The sequence below is a fragment of the Erpetoichthys calabaricus genome, chromosome 14 (assembly GCF_900747795.2).
Source record: "Erpetoichthys calabaricus chromosome 14, fErpCal1.3, whole genome shotgun sequence".
In the NCBI taxonomy this organism is placed as follows: Eukaryota; Metazoa; Chordata; class Cladistia; order Polypteriformes; family Polypteridae; genus Erpetoichthys; species Erpetoichthys calabaricus.
Genome location: NC_041407.2, coordinates 106,374,704 through 106,385,001, shown reverse-complemented (window position 1 = coordinate 106,385,001; position 10,298 = coordinate 106,374,704). Strand labels below are relative to the sequence as shown.

The 10,298-nt window shown below is 42.5% G+C and overlaps 1 long non-coding RNA gene across 1 annotated transcript in view; it reads right to left on the bottom strand.

Moving 5' to 3' along the window:
• LOC127530168 (uncharacterized) overlaps positions 1 to 10,298 on the bottom strand; it is a 556,902-nt gene that overhangs the window by 461,680 nt on the left and 84,924 nt on the right. The gene's annotated exons all lie outside the window — the stretch shown is intronic.

The window sequence follows — 10,298 nt, the reverse complement described above, 5'->3', positions numbered from 1 at the left end:
CGATTCACGCGTTAATACTTTGACGTATTGAGCAAAACCGTAGTAGTGATTGATTGGGAATCAAAATGCCATCTGATCGCTTTCCCAAAGATCCCAGGTGCTCTCCGCCGTTTCCGCCTCTTGTCCTAAAACCAAATTACAAGGGGGATTAGCTGTGCCCTCATTTATCTTGTCTTTGAAGTATGGATTGGTTTTTAAAATGTTTACAATTTGTTGTTATATTGTTAGTTTGCCCAACGATATGGCGCTCTAGATTATTTAAAGTAATAAATGATCGTTTTACGGAAAATGTAGACGTGCGGGTAAACGGAGGGTTCGTTCCTGATGGACTGTTGGGTGATACCAACGCATTTGTTAGGCGTTTACAAATTGGGCAGATTTCACAGGGTGTGCTTCTTCCCAGGAATTAAAGATACATACTAAATGAAAAAAAAAGTTTACAAAGAAAACCTATGTGCTGTACTGTATGCATATATAAATACGTATACTGTACATACATACACATGTATATCTATATAAATGTATATGTATTTTTTATTTCAAAAGAGAATATTATTTAAGCTGCGGTGGGTTGGCACCCTGCCCGGGATTGGTTCCTGCCTTGTGCCCTGTGTTGGCCGGGATTGGCTCCAGCAGACCCCCGTGACCCTGTGTTTGGATTCAGCGGGTTGGAAAATGGATGGATGGATGGATATTATTAAAGTTTTAATCATCATAAAACGTATATTATGATTCGACAGTTTTGGCATGAAATAAATATAACCTTGTAGCACTATTCATGTATTAAAGTTGGGTTTAAGTTTAGCTTTGGCACTTCGATATGATCGTTTAATAGGCACCAACGCAAATAATATGTGTCACATCAGAGCATCTCCATCCAAGCTCATCAGAGGTATGTACTTCTCCTGGACAGAAGGGGGCACTGTAGTTAACAGTATCATCTCTTTCCTCATCCACAGTGTTTCGAAAAGATGCCCCATGAGGGCAACTCACTCTGGTTCTTCCTCTCAAAGTCCTATAAAAGCCGACTGCCCCAGAAGATGGGGTCTCACTTGGACCAGAGCTGAGTGAAAAACGGAGCTCCACAATGCCAGATCCCCTCTATTGAGCAGCACTGACCTCTTCTCAATGGCAGCTTTGCTTTCACACCATTGAGAGCTCATTTCTTTTTCTAAGATATAGCATCAAACAGGCTGGCACCCCAACACTTTTTGGACTTTCACATCATCCCATGATCACCATGTATATCGCTCCAGCAGGCTTATTTTCCATCTAGACAAAGCTGGTAACCCAGCAAGGATGATCAGATTTGATTTCTCCAGAGTCTTCAGTACCACCCAGCCCACCATGTTAAGGGGTGATCCCCGATGGATGAGCCTATGGGGTCCTGGATAAAGGAATATTTGTTAGGCAGAACACAGTTTATGAGATTCAAGGACTGTGTGAACAACACTGGAGAACCACAAAGAACAGTCCTGTCACCTTCTCTCGACTCTGTACACCTGCAACTAGAAATATAACAACAGGTCAGGTCAGCGCAGATCAGGTCAGGGAGCAGCCACTGGCACAGTGCACATTGCTGCACCCACCACACAATGAAACAGCTCAGGATCCTGGTTGGCCACCCCCAGGCAGACATGGAGTCCAGTCCCACCCTCTGGAAATGACCCTCTATCTGCCATAGCCAGTTGTTATTAGGGCATCCCCTTGGTCTGGTCCTCAACAATGAGCCGGATCACCCTCGGGTAATCACGCCACATGGCTGTAGTGCCGTAACTGACGCACCCTCACAATGCAGGTCATGTGCCTCATTTGGGACTCCATGAACAACACAAAGTCAAACCAGCGGGACCCAAGGATTCTCTGAAGAGACACACATGAAGGAGTCCAGTCTTCATCTCAGGTCACTCGATAGCGTCCATGATTTGCAACAATATAGCAAGACAGGAAGCACCAGGACTCTAAAGACTTGGACCTTCATCCTTTTGCAGAGATATCAGGAGCACCACACACCCCTTTCCAGTGACCTCCCATGCTCTCCCAATCTGTTTTGTGACTTCATAGGAAGAGTCACCAGAGACATGAATGTCACTGTCGAGGTAAGTAAACCTCTTGACGAGGTCGACACTCTCTCCGCAGACCAACACACTGCTGTGCCCATGAGAGGTCACTAAAGTTCTGGCTCTTGGTTTTTATCAGGACCCCTGCAAGCCCAGACACTCAGACCCCTTGCTCAGTCTCTCGAGACCCCCGATCAGAGCCTCCATTGACTCCACAAAGATCAAAGCATCATCAGCAACGTCAAAATCAGTGAATCTCTCTTCACCAACAGATACCCCCCAGCCAATGGACCCCAACACCCAGTCCATGCAAGCATTGAACAGAGTAGGAGTAGAACACACCCGTGATGGACCCCAAAATCAACTGGGAAGAACACAGAGGGTCTGCCTCCACTCTGCACAGCACTCCCAGTACCAGCGTACAGACGGGCCATGATATTCAGTAACTTCGGGGAGATCCCGCAAAGTCTGGGGATGTCCCACAGGGCACTCACTCGATCAACCGAGTCGATTACTTGCAGAAATTCTCAGATGATTTGGCACTAATAGGGGTATCGATAAGGAGGATGAGACAGAGGAGAGGATCAGGTGGAGAAGATTAAGAATTGTCTGCCACCTAACCTCAGCAAAACCAGTGAACTGTATAGCAACTTTCATCACACCAAAGAGCCACCATGTCCGGTCACAATTCAGGGAGTAGATGTGCTGCTTCAAGTACACTCTTAAATAGGCCGGCTCTTCAACGGCTCTTCCCTGTGTTGAGCGTTTCCTCAAACATTGCTTAACCGAGGACCTTTTCATTCTGTGAATGGGTCTTTTCTTATGAAACTGTTTTCTGAGAAGGTTCTTAATATGTGGATAAAACAATAATGTTTTGTAGGCTGCCTAGCAAGATACAACAAATGAAGAAAACCTGAGCTTCACCTGTGTTACTGTATGCAGTGGGAGTCCTCCTAAAATCAGGAACCCAATGGTATTTCATAAATCTACTATCTACAAATGGCTGTTTGGCTGTTTATGGAACTTATAATGGATCAAAAAATAAAGGCTCTAATTGGAAACAATAAATTGGTCCCCTTATGACATCGCTGTGAAGAACAACTCCAGCATTTGAATAATTTAAAGTGACTTGGAGGTCCACCTCAATGACAGGTTGGACTGCTCTTGTAACACAGAAGAGATGAAAGGGTGGAGCAGACTCTTTTCTTAGGACACCACACTCCATTGATGTGGGTAATGAAACCCTTCACATCTTCTTCAACTCTGTGGTGTGCTGGGCTGGCAACATCACTTCAGGAGAAGACCAACGAATCAACAAGCAAATTACAGGACAGGCTCAGTGCTGGGACACACTCTGGACCCCTGGAAGTGGAGGAGAGGATGAATCAAAACCGAGTGCCATTATGACTAAAGCTACACATCCTCTGTCTGTGACACCCCAACACTGATGACTTTGAGCCAACAATTAGAAAGCGCAAGGAAGGAACAACCCCAGGACACGGCACAGCGCTTTAGCCGGCTGTCTTTAAATCTACCGTCGATTTTATAGGCAATTCATTTATTTAACGAACCTTCTTATATCTGAAGAAACTCACCAAAAGTAATGGCAGCTCGTAGCCCCTGCAGCAGAGGGACGATCCTTCTTTCACGAGACGAATAAATTCAGATTTATTTATGACAAGTGAAAAAGTTTCGGGCAAAACGGATCACAAAATCGCGAAAAACGTTCAAAAGCGAAACGTCCGCTTCTTATCAGTGCCATGCGTGCAACGCGCTAACAGAACAATGGACGATCTTACGGTGACATTGTAATGGAACGGCTTGTGATAGCTTTCTCTGCAAAAAGCGCCATCTCTGATATAGTGCCTTGCAATTATCTGGCTATCATTATTAAAACATTACATATTGCTTTTAATATCGATTTATCCATTGTTATAATCATATTATATAGCACCTTTCATCTGTCTATCATTATAATATTATATAATGATTTAGTGCCTTTCATGTCTATCTATCTATCTATCTATCTATCTATCTATCTATCTATCTATCTATCTATCTATCTATCTATCTATCTATCTATCATTATAAAAAAATAGTAGCGCTTTTTATATTGGTTTATCTAGCCATTGTTATAATAGTATTATATGGCGTCTTTCATATCTATCTATCTATCTATCTATCTATCTATCTATCTATCTATCTATCTATCTATCTATCTATCTATCTATCTATCTATCTATCTATCTATCTATCTATCTATCTATCTATCTATCTATCTATCTATCGTGCTTCAATTAAAATCCAAATTCTCCCCTGCGGACATATGAAGTTCCCTCTTAGAAAGTGTCAGACGGTGATCACTGCCGCAGGTCAGACCCTGAATGCTGAGCACTTTTGTATTTGCGATGCGGTGTTGAAATTCTACCACCTGAAGCCCGGAGGTATTGGGGATGAGACCCGGGCATGAAAGTGCATGTGGCCTTGGCTGTAAGCGAGGTGAACAAGGCGTGAAAAGGATCTTGCGATGTGGAGTAAGAAGTGCTGTGTGCTGAGAGAGAAGTCCCAAATCCAAAATGTCACAATGTCATAGAAACATGGGCGCTGTTTTAACATGAACGTTCCCCATATCATACAAGTGAAGTTTGTATTAAAGGTTTTTCCAGTTCGTTTAACGAAAGTAGACTAATGGAGTCTCTGATTTATAAGATAAATATGAGAGTTTTAAATATCTGGGAGATGCGCAACAACAGACAATGGCTTTGAGGAGGCGAGGAGACGAATCATTAGTTTCATGCGAGTCCTAATACGAAATTAAGCCGAACAGAGTGCTTCACGATGCTTGAGCACGCCTTTAATGTCTTCTATCGATGACTGAATAGTTTGAAAACGGCGTATCCGAGCGGAAGACGTGTATTTGAGGAGCGCGTCGTCTTCTAATGAGCCACCGTGGATTGATTTTGCAGCTCGACGGGTGGTCGCGTCGCGCTGAGGGGTATTCTTGGCGCGGTGGTCCCGTGAGTGGCAGCGAGCGGCACGTTGCCTTCCAAGTTATGGATTGGTTTTCTAATGTGAGCCCGCATGGGTGCAGCCCGTTAAATAATTCACTGAAAAACCCACAAACTTCAGGAGAGAGAGAAAGAGAGAGAGAATAAAGAAAGGGGGGAGAGGGAGAGAGAGATAGATAGAGAGAGAGAGAAAGAGAGAGAGAGAGAGAGAGACCCACAGTTGACTTCAGATCTACTGAAAGACGCGTCGGGCGATGCAAACTCCGCACCCGGTAAACTCATCGTTCTGCAAAGAGGGGCACAAACTCGCGAGACTGCAACGTTATCCCTTTTTATTATTTCAGAATTCCTTTTATTTTCACCTTTGATGTCATTGGAATGGTTCTTTTTCTTTTTTTTTAACCCTTACCATGACATATCTTCCGTTAGGCGGCTATTTGAAAGACCCTTTAACCATTTTTTCTCACTTTAATACGATCTCATGGTTTTCTGTGGTCAGTAAACCTGCAGCACGCACTGAGCAAATTCTTCGGACCACTCGATTAATACCGGCCATCCAGGACCCCCTTTTGTATTCAAAACAGCCTCAATTCCCCATTGCCATGGATTCCACAAGATGTTGGAAACATTATCCTTTGAGATGCTAGATCATGTTGGCACAATGGCATCACAAGAATCTTGCAGATTTGTCAGCCGCACCTTCATGTTGCCAGTCTCTGGGTCTATCACATCCAAAAGGAGCTCCTAGAGAAGGCCTCTGAAGAATTTCCAACTCATTGCAGTGTTCATGCTTCCTGTTCAATTGCTTCGTGGCATGGTGCATTATCAAGGAGGTAGCCATTAGAAGTTGGATAGGTTAAGGCCATGAAGGGTCACACATGGTCAGCAACAATACCTCAGATAGTTCATGGTATTCAATCAACGACTGATTAGCCCAAAGTGTGCCTGGAACACCCCCCCCCCCCCCCCCCCCCACACACATATTATAAAGGCCTGGACTGCTGACACAAGGCAGGTTGGGTTATTGGAGTCAAACTGCTGGTGTCCACCATCTGTGCACCTCAGCAGAAATCGAGATTTATCAGATTGGGCAACGTTTCTCCTGTCCTCAGCTGTGTGGGTTTGGTGCCCCTGTGCCAACTACATGGAACCTGACATGGTCTTCTGCCCATACACCTCAAGGCATTCATTCTGAGATGCTTTTCTGCTCACCTCAGAGTTAAGGTGGACTTTCTGTGTGCTCGGACCACACTCTTCAAAATGAAGCTGTCTGAGTGGTTCTTCAGAGTGTTGCCATTGGGGAATCATTTTTGGATTCCCTAAAGATCTATCGACTTGAAGGTTCCAGAAAGAACTTTAATTTATTTAGATCTGCAGCTGGATCCATACAGTTTATAGAGGGCAACAGATTTGTGAAATATAAGTGGGTCATAAGGTTATGCATATGTCCGGGAACACAAGCTAAATCCAGACTTTCTTAATCTGTTAGTGTCCTGTATCCCACCATACATTAAAAATATTGTTTTTCACATATTAGAAAGTTTTCCAAACCACAAAGTACCTTGCAAAGAACTCATCCCAGAATGAAATGGTTCTTGGTGAAACAATGGAACTACAAGGAGCCACAAAACCCATTGCAAGAACCATAAAAAGCCAGTAAAGGACCAGCGGCACTCTGGCAGTCCTCCTCTGACCCCTCTCATCTGTCCGCATGCCGGTCACTGGCACCATTCTGGGTAAACTCCAGAGACATGTTATGCATGAAAATCCCAGAAGATCACCAGTTACAGAAATACTCAATAATCATGCTGCCTTCCAAATCACCGATGTCATGTCCTGGACCAGCATCACCATTAAGGTGAATTAAGCATTCACCTAGGGCACAGATCATAATGGAGGGAGCGACCCAGTCCCATGGGTTAGCTACCGAACAGTCGATTGGCACACTAATAAGCTTGGACTAAGGTGCAAAATAACTCAGCACTGGCCCTGGACACATCATTTCCCCATTCTGGTGCTTGATGTGACCATGAACTGAAGCTCCTGCCCTGTTTCTGTAGGCTGGTCTGCCTTATGCTGCTGCCACATGATTGGCTGATTAGATAGTCACATGGGTAAGCAGGTGTCCAGGTGTTCCTAATTATTTGTTTACTTAGTGCATCAATCAGAATCGTTTTTGAAAACTCATTCATTTCCTTTTAAAAAGGTAAGCAGGCCCACTCACCTTATGTCAGCTCTGACTGAGCTGAGGAAGATGAGAAGGAGCCTGTGCTGAAATTGTGCTGCCACAGCCAGTTTGCAGGGTTGACACTCATTGCCGTAGAGTAATAGCCTCAGATTACAGTATCCAGAAGCTGCCATCTGATTGCATGGCCCACAAAAATTGCTGATATCTTCTTGGGGAATTTTGCAATTTTCTGTTTCCTGAAGACAAAGGAAGACACACACACACACACACACACACAAAAAAAATCAGCAGTCAGCCATAAGTAGAAAGAAACACGTCGATTGAGTCATGAAAGGACATGCTGCTAATATATAAAGCCATTTAGTGAGACTGGGCAGGAGGAGAAGCTCAGATTGTTGGAACAGGAGATGAAAAAAACGGAAACCCATAATGAAAGAAACTACCTATAGAATAGTAAATCAACGATTTTAATAAAACAGTACACTGAAAAATGTGAGAAGGATCCACTGCAGTAGGCAGCAATAAAGTTCAATCAATGCTGAAAATGTCACTGTGATCTGTGTCTTTAATCAGTGGTCAATATAGCGCCTTCACAACGTCTTCAGAGCCTTTGTTATTTTCACATTTTCTTTTGTTGCAGCCGTCTTCTAGAATTATTTCAATTAATATTTGCCCTCAGGAAGCATCACAGAATGCCCCAGAATAGCAAAGTGAACATGGGACTTTAGAAATTTTAACAAATTTATTAAAAAGTAGCTGTGCTACCCATGTACGTTGACCTGAAATCAATGTTAACATTTGCAGTGCACCATCTATTGCAATGTTTTTTGTAATGCATGTAGAAATAAAATATATTGCATTTGTAATTCCAACAGATGGTGTATCACAAATTTTTGTGGTAGTAAAATGCATTTGTAGTAATAAAATGATGTGATGATGCGCCATCAGTTGGAATAACAAACACAATGCATTTTGATACTTATAAATGTTTGTGATGCACCATCTGTTGGAATGACAAATGCAATGTGTATGGCTCTATTGTATGCGATTTAATGAGGGATTCATAACAGTAGTGTTAATGTTTGTGATGCACCATCTGTTGGAATGACAAATGCAATGCATGTGTTTCTGTTATATACCTTTTAGAAGAGAGTGAGAGAAGCGGGGAGCATGCACTGATACTGCACATTGCTGCACCCACCACACAATGAACCACCTCAGGATCCCAAATTAGGAATTGAGTGCAGCTGTGCAAATTGTAACACCTCAGCACCAATGGGATGAAACAGTGTGAGGCTTTTTTACAGTTGTTGGAGTGCCAATCCTGCCACCAACCCCCAAGTTTCTCCTGTAAGTTAGAGGACATCCTTACAGGGGTGGAAGCAGATTAATGTCATACCCAGGATGAAGCAGTTGCAGGTTAAGGGCCCAATGGAATAGAGTCACTTCTGGCATTTACAGGATTCGAGTAGGGAATTCATAAAAGCAGTGGTAAATGTTTGTGGTGCACCATCTGTTGGAATGACAAATACAATGCTTATGTCTATATACATTTAACATGGGATTTATAAAAGCAGGGTTAATGTTTGTGATGCACCCTCTGTTGGAATGACAAATGCAATGCATTTTAATACTACAAATGTTTGTGATGCAACATCTGTTGAAATGACAAATATAAGGCATGTGTTTCTGTTATTTGCTATTTAATATGTGATTTATAAGAGCAGGGTTAATGTTTGTACCTCTCCATCTGTTGGAATTACAAAAACAATGCATATAGCTTTGTTATATAGTATAGGATTCACAAAAGCAGTATTAATGCTTGTGATGCACCATCTGTTGGAATGACAAGTGCGATTCATTTCATCTCTTCAATTTTTTGTGATGTGCCATCTGTTGGTATGTCAGAGACATAGTAACCAGATGGATGCGTAAATACACAGACACATAGACATTTGTCCTTTTATTAGATAGATAGATAGATAGATAGATAGATAGATAGATAGATAGATAGATAGATAGATAGATAGATAGATAGATAGATAGATAGATAGATAGATGTGAAAGGCACTATATAATAGATAGATAGATAGATAGATAGATAGATAGATAGATAGATAGATAGATAGATAGATAGATATGTGAAAGGCACTATATGATAGATAGATAGATAGATAGATAGATAGATAGATAGATAGATAGATAGATAGATAGATAGATAGATAGATAGATAGATGTGAAAGGCACTATATAATAGATAGATAGATAGATAGATAGATAGATAGATAGATAGATAGATAGATATTTATTAACGTGGATTAGTCTTTCATATATACAGTATGCTATTACCACTGTTATCACTCTTGTGTTTTGTTATTCTCTTCTTTTTATATGCTATATATTGTACAGTCCTGAGTTTTGTTTTCATTTTTATCAGTCTTTCTTGCGCTCTGCTATTATGTACTGTATTTATGTTCTCCTTTCTCTGTCTTGTTGTTGTCATTTTGTCACATGGTTTCTTTGGCGTAATTTCTGCTCTCTTTGTCCTATTCGGGGCTTGGGGTCTGCTCAAGGGCGACCCTCCAGTCAGCACAAGTTGATGGTCACACTGGGGGGGACCAGCCCTGGACGGGCGTCCCACTTACATCTGCACCTTCATACCGGGTACATTTATAATCGCTAACTCAGCAAATGTAAACGTCTTTGGGATGCTGGAGGAAAACGGCAGCATCGGGAGGAAAAAAGGACATCCTCAGACACCATGCAACCAGGGACCTCCAGGAGATACACGGAGGCCACCGCGCTAACCGCTGCGTCACTGAGTGATGCCTTTTCGTTAACTCGCTTATATAACGCCTTTTGCGGTGAGCGGTTACCTTTCACCTCTGAAAAAGACCGTCACTTGACGCGGTGCTTTTCGTATTCTTTACCGGCTCACCTGTTCATTCCCAGCTGCATTTTCTGGTCCGTATATGAAATGGCACAAGTCGGAATTTATTTGTCGTTTAAAATAACGCCAGTTGCAGGGATAACTGGAAAGCA